The sequence below is a fragment of the Lepisosteus platostomus genome, chromosome 4 (genome assembly GCF_059453375.1).
Source record: "Lepisosteus platostomus isolate fLepPlt1 chromosome 4, fLepPlt1.hap1, whole genome shotgun sequence".
Lineage (NCBI taxonomy): Eukaryota > Metazoa > Chordata > Actinopteri > Semionotiformes > Lepisosteidae > Lepisosteus > Lepisosteus platostomus.
In genome coordinates, this window is record NC_142614.1 from 17,780,821 (window position 1) to 17,788,291 (window position 7,471).

Consider the following 7,471-nt stretch of genomic DNA (forward strand, 5'->3'; position numbering starts at 1 on the left):
TCCAACCATATATGTATAATAGTCCTCTAAATTTATCCGTATAATAGAACTCCAACCATTTATGTATAATGAACGTCTAAACATAGACGTATAATTGACGTATAACTTTAGACGTATATTAGAATTTCATTCTAGACGAATTGTAGACCACATTTAGACGTCTAAGGTATACGTTTAATAGACGTATATTATACGTCTTTTGCCCACTGGGCTGGCTTCTATCGAGAAGTGGGTTTCTACTTCTATTGAAATTCTCAATACTGAATTAATGAAATTTCCATTTAAATGGCTGGATGAGGTTCTTGGATCAATTAGTTACCAACTTCCAAATAAGTTAAATGGGTTGAATGGTCTCTTTCCATTTGAAACTACACTTTTTTTGTAAGTTCCTGTTGCTATGAACACTCCTTTACCACTCCAGTAGACCAAATAATGAGAGTATTTCTATCTGGCCAGCACCCTTTTATTGCTGATAAATATTTTTCATTCCATTGCTGTTCATCAGGGTGGCACGGTGGTGAAGTGGTTAGCATTGCTTGCATAGTCTTGCAGTGCTGGGGCATTGGTTTCAATTTTAGACCTGGGGTGCTATCTGTGTGTAGTTTGTGTGTTTTCTCTGTGTTCATTTGGGTTTCCTTCAGGTGCTCTGGTTTCCTCCCACAGTCAAAAGGCATAGTGGTAGGTTAACTGGCTTGTGGATATGTGTGTATTTCTGCCTGTCCACAATATGATGTAATAGTGTCCCATCCATTGTGTACCCTGCCTTTTGTCTGGTGCTTGGAGAGATGTTCATCAATGTAAAAATAGAAAATCATTCTGCTCACCCAAGTTAGGGTGGTCACAAACAAACACACTGTACAGTAAATGCATTGTGGTAAAAGGAGGATAGGCGAAAATGGTCTCTCTTCATATAGCTTATGAAGTGTTTTTTTCCCAATATAAACTAATGCAAAACACTGCTCTTTAAATCCATAATGGTAAGTTTGCCTATTTATAAATCTAGAATGAATATTGGAAGAAAAAGAACTCTCTGTCAGATGTATGTCTTTCCAATGGGTGTACACAATTTCATTCACAAGACCTTCAGAAATAGTCAACGTTTTGTTGGATGCTGTTTGTTTCTTGCTCTACTCAAATTAAATTGCTAGAAATCAGACTAACCATTAAAAAGGTCTGAATTAACCCAAAATGTTTGCTGAGGGCATCAGAAAATCCTAATTTGTAAGATGGATAGTTTTCACATAATTTTGAGATTTAATCATTTTGAGTGAGGAACAGATCAAGCAAAGGCCAATAGACTTTCTTTCACTCGACCTAAGTAAAAGCACAGTTAATGTTCTGATTTTTTTTCTCCCCAACTGTTAACCTCCATTATCCGTTTATCTTCTTAAACTTTGCTTTGTTTCTCTTGATCCATCTTTCATCTGCAATCGACATCCATCCATCTACTAAAAGCCCACAATCTGTAGTAGTGAACCCAATGTAACTTGACATCATTTTATTTCTCTCCAATGCAAAGTGATCTGTACCTGCAGTAGCTCTATCCAATCCCCCCTTTTCACCTAAAAGGAACACAATGAAACCCCTTGCAATATGTGTTAGAAACTCTCGCCTTCACAATCTCATGAAAAAATTATAAAACAAAGAAAATACAAATACTTTAATTCTCTCTCCAAGAGAGAAGTACTTGAAATAGCCATGACAACTGTACAGTATAATCTGTAATAGAGCAGGAAAATGGCATTACACATCACATACAGTATCTTATTTTTACCACAGCCAGAATCAACAGCTGCATGACCGGCTACCCATCAGAAGTAGTCAGCCAAGTCATAAAAACACTACAATATATCATCAAATAAGGAGCCAAATACTGTAAGTGTGGATTTAATAAATGTGTAAATAAAAAAAGGACAAGACTCAAAACAAAATCCTGCTATGCCATCTAGGCAAGACTATGTACCATATCCCCTACCTCTGGTCCTCTTGATGGATAGGTTAACCTCCATTTTAGAGGGGTGGGTTCACAAGCTCTGTAACCTGAACATACAGGCACAAGACTGGCACAAGATTCACAACAGGTAACACACACCAAAAATACAATACTACACACATATATATATATAAAAAATACAATATAACAATGGATACTTGTTCAAATGTTCAAATCATCTTAATGCAATATAAAAAATCAAAGCATAAATTAATGTATAACATTGAAATCTGTTTAATTAACAGATTGAGCTTCAGAATGTAATATCTGGTGACGAGCAGGTAAGTCAATATATAAGATTAGTTCTGTGCTTTTATAATTATGTTAAAAGATATCATTAGATCTAAATTATAGTTGGATCACCAAATCATTCATTGTGCTGATATATTCAAATTGCTTTTTATTCAAGAAAAAATATGTCCTTTCCATGTTAAAACATCAACTGCAATAAATAAATTCTAGCACAAGGAAGCATAGATATAACAAAAAAATAAACTCTTCAGCATTAGAAAAGTGGAAATTTGAAACTAGTCCTGTTAATTTTACAGTTGATATCTTTTGTCTCTATAGGTCTAAATATTGAGATAAACTGAAAATGTTCTTTTGTTTATAAGCCGTTACAATCTTCCTTGCAGGACACCATGAAAACATTTTAGGATGATGCTTAACAATGTACATCAACATTTCTTCTGTGACAGATGTTATAAATTGTGTTTACTGATTTCTGGGTTGTTGAACCCAGAGCCTGGATCAACATTATCTGGATAAACATATAATTTTAACGACAAGATAACAAGAAGATCAGAGATTTTGTCATACAGTACTCAGACAATGTTGTAGATTTGCATGTTCTATATCCACACAATACACTGTAGATGCAATGTGCATGGCATTACAGTCAACATTAAACATGTCATGAACAATGCAAAATGACTGCATATTGGTGGTATTTTGCTTTTTTTCTTATAATTAATGTATTAATCATTAAAATTAATTTAATATACATTTTAAAAATGAGTCAGATGTTCATCTTATGCAGCCTTCAAAGATAAATTATATTTTACAATCATTACCAGACTAAATTAATTTTGTGTTTCTTTAGAAAGATTACACACTTCAGTGAATGTGCTCATTGCTTTTAAAAGCTTTTAATTTCAATTTTCAGGCAATTTTTATGACCATATTACCTTCCTTGCTCATTAGCAAGCTCTTGCTTTACTTAAGAAAATTAGGCCCTAAGTGCATGATATTCTTTTGTATTCATTCATACTGAAAATGAACAGTTTTTCATCTTGCAAGAAATACTGAAATCAGTCAAAGTGAAAGAAGGAAAGAAAAGAGCTGTAAAGTCCTGCATATGCTTCTTAACACTGGCTGTTTTTAGGTCTTTCAGCATCTCTGTGTGCTGCTTGTGGATGCTACATCAATAGTGCTTCAGGTCCTACTCTTGAGTAGTGTGCATTGAATATAAAACCACATGGGTCCCAGATGCATAAGTGCACTGTGTTTAAATATCAGGTTCTACCACTGAGCAGCAGATAGTTGACAGATTTTGCCTAATTAAAAAAGAAGAAAAGTGTCACACAAATGGCAGACTGATGAGGCTCCTGACAATAAACAAGATAAAGTGCCTTTCAAGTTGCTTTGAACTACAATGTTGTAATTAAATAGCCATGCAATTAATCAACTGAGATACCATTTGCATATTTTTCAGTGTGAAATTTGTTTGAAACTATTGTGACTCTGGAATCATTTACTTTTCCACAGAAGCAGAATTGAGATATTTCTCTCACTTTGTAATATAATGGGCAAAAGATACCAAAAAATACTTTTTAAAAAGTTTCCGAAAACATTTCTTTGCCTGTTTGATTTATAAACTCATCAGTAGAATGCTCTTCCATGGCCAAATGTAGATCTTAACATGAGTGAAAACATTACTATATGTAGGCTTGTGAATGTATAAAGTTTACCAAAGAATTACTTTGTTACCATTTGACTTGACAATTTTGGTGTTGCTAATTTAGTGAAATAGCCACGTTCTAGCCTTATAGTACAAAATAAATATTAATTTGATGGACATTTGATGTCTATTTTTCCAAATTAATTAGGAGCTCTTCCTAATCTGCATCCACTGCCTTATCTCTGTGTTTAAGATTAAACTAATACTCTCGCTCATTCAGAAACTGAAAATTACAAACCCTGTAATTGGTTTTTCACTGGGTAGAAGACACTGAAAAAAAAATCTACACCTAAGTGAAGGTTTTGTCATGTATGTTTAAGAAGGGTTAACAATTCAAAATATATTGTATTCTTCTGAAAATTTTAAAATTACTGACAAAACTATTTCGTATTTTTCTGACAAACAGCTTTTACTCCAAAACTGATATAAAAACTATTTCCTACACAAGTGACTTGGCAAGCAACGGGCACAAAGCAGGATCCTCCCTGGATGAGACTTGTCGAAGAAAACTCTTGTGAAAAAGAAGGTGTGTAAACATTCTGTGGTTATAGCATTAGCATCAAAAGATCAAATAATGTGCCTGCAATACTTCTTTCATACTGTTGTTAGGTAAAAAGGCATGTTAGCGAAGAATAATAGTTACTATCATGTATACTTTGTAAAATTCTTCCTCAGACCCCAACACACACCCCCAATTAAAATATCAGTATGTCTTTGACCTGTGGAAGGAAACCCGGGGCACCCAGAGGAAACACATGTGAACACTGGGAGAACAAACAAACTCCTTGCAAATAGCACAGCAAGTCTGAAATTGAACCCCTGGCCCTGGCTCTGCAAGGCAGCAATGCTAACTACTGCACCATCACATTTTGTTTCAATTAACTACCAATTAACTGATTGCCAACTTAACCTGTAATGTGACTATTTACAGGAATTAGAGGTCTTTAGCAATCTCTAGTGGATGGTTGGATGTAATTCTGTGTAATGGCTGTGGTTCTGTCATAAGCTACCTACCCTCTATTGTAACAACCAGCTCCAGAGGCCCAAATCAACAAACCTTTAGTTTAACATCTCATCTGAAGAGGAGTCTTATACGTCATGGCGTCCCCCTTCACTTTACTGAAGCATACTATAGGTTTGGAAATTCTGGCACAAAAAAGACTGCCACCTACTGGTGCACCATCACCACTTACTGAAGCAACCCCATTATCCTTAAAGGTCATCTTCTGTGCAGAGCAGGGGTACCACTGTTTAGATTCCAATATCTGACAATATTAGGTTACAAGATATTATTGATAATATTGCTATCAACAGAGAAAACCAATCTGAAAGTTGTCCATTGACCTGAAAGTCATCTTCCTACAGTATTTTAACTTTATTAATTATTTGTACATTTTTATCTATCGTAAATCCTATTATGAATACTATAGTATTGAGCTGACTATTCAATAAATGTAAATATGTAAATCTAAAGAACCAGGGCAAAGTCATGGTTCTTTTTACTTATTGTTGTGTTTTTTATATAAGTTGAGCACATGCAAAATCATAAATAGTAATTACACTAACAGCATTCCTGATAAATAAAAGTGCTCAATGAAAACAAAAGGATGATGCATATAAAACGTGAGTCAATAAAAAAATAATTTCAGAACAAGCTATATCTCCTTCTTCGCCTCCACAAGAAAGGAAGGAATGTATGAATAGACCAAGTTACAATAAACAGCAGGACCCATCTGTCCTGTGGTACGTCTCAATTTGACTGTGTCTGTGCTCTTTTGTCTCTTTTATTTCCAAGTACATTTTTTATAAATGCAGAGCAGCTCCTGCATCAGAACACTTAACGTTCAGAAGGCTAAGAAGGGACCATGGTAGATGCTGTAAATAGAGTCCTGGAGCACTTTGTGAGGCTTTCATTTTCTAAAGAAAAGAAGTAAAAACTCCCAAGGAGCAATGTCGATGAACCCTCCAACGAAGGGCGCAGGAGGCGAATAAAGGCTGTTCTTTTTCATGTCTCTATTAACATGACAATACCTTTCTCCGGGTAGGAAGATCTGCCCTACCTGATCTTGAAGCCTTTAGGTTTTCGCCTCTGACTGGTGAAATAACTTGTGTTTGGTCCAAACAAGATGTTTAATGAAACAACTATGAAGGTCAAGCAGCATTTTACTGCACAAGATCCTTAAAAAATTAAGATATTTCTTTTTACATCAAGGCCTGTTTTATTAACTGTTATGCAAACTCTTTTTAGTATTAAACAAAACCATTATCCCCCTATCAACAAATAATTCTTCATCAGGACTGTATGGTTTGTTTACTTATACATCATACACACAATTTTTAAAAAGCCAATCACTGGACACTAAGTATGTTAAAACATCTGCAATCCATCTTATATTCATTAAGGAATTGAACTTGACAAATTTTCAAGTTGATTTTGCTCCAAAGACCATGTTCTCCATTTATCCCACAGCAAATGGAGGATGAAAAGTATCTAGATTAAAAACTACACATTATTAATAATAAAATAAAGAAATTGATTATACTAAAGAAGTAGATTATAGAACAGAGTGTTTAATGCTATTCACATTTGACCCTCATTTTCAAACAGTGATGATGCAAGTACCTGCACTGGTGTGGGAAAAAAATAAATGCTAGTCATTTGTGTTTAAAATAGATTTTACAGAATTATTACTTGGGCCTTGTTTTTGAAAACTGATGATCATTCCCTTTTGTATCTTCTTAGTTGGATAAAATCTGCATGAAAATAAACACACATTTTGTTTTAAAAAAGACAGAAGTTTGCATATTCTGTGAAGATGCTGCAATTGCTGTCCACAACTGTACATTCCTGATGTCTGAAAATGAAACGAGAAAAGGCCCCTAGCTTACAAGGCAAATGACATTTTTGATTGCAGAACCTGTATTGTGTCTTGATGTGTCTGTGGCCATGAATAAATCCGCTGTGTTTTGCATATGTAAGGTTGGAGTGCAAAAACTCATCTGAAGCATTAAATTCAAATGCCACCTTTTAAAGGAGGCCAGGGGCAACATACAATGAAGCATGTGAACATGCGTCTGTATACATTTGAATTTGATTCATTGGACAGCTTTTTCAAATTAATTCCTTCAGTCAGGCAGATTGCTTTACAGCTATGTCATATCTCCCTGAATGCAGTTCCCCATTGATGTAAATGGAGGATGACAGGCACCAAAAGGCTTGGTGTTGATGAGGCTGGACAAAATGATAGGGGTCATGGTAAGTGTTATTACATTGAACAACACAATGTCAAGGAAACCTACAGCACTATATATTCTCATAACAGGACGGTGGTTTTCCGTTTCATTTGCAGTCATTCTCCATAAAGATCACAAGAAAGTAACGCCTTTCATTTTACTTTGCAAGTCACAGCAAAATTAAAGCAATCTTATTTTGTGCTCTTTTACTGTTAATATTGTTACTCTTTATGCTTTGAGATGCTTGCATCATTTCTACTTATCGTGTTTTAATTATTCTGTTG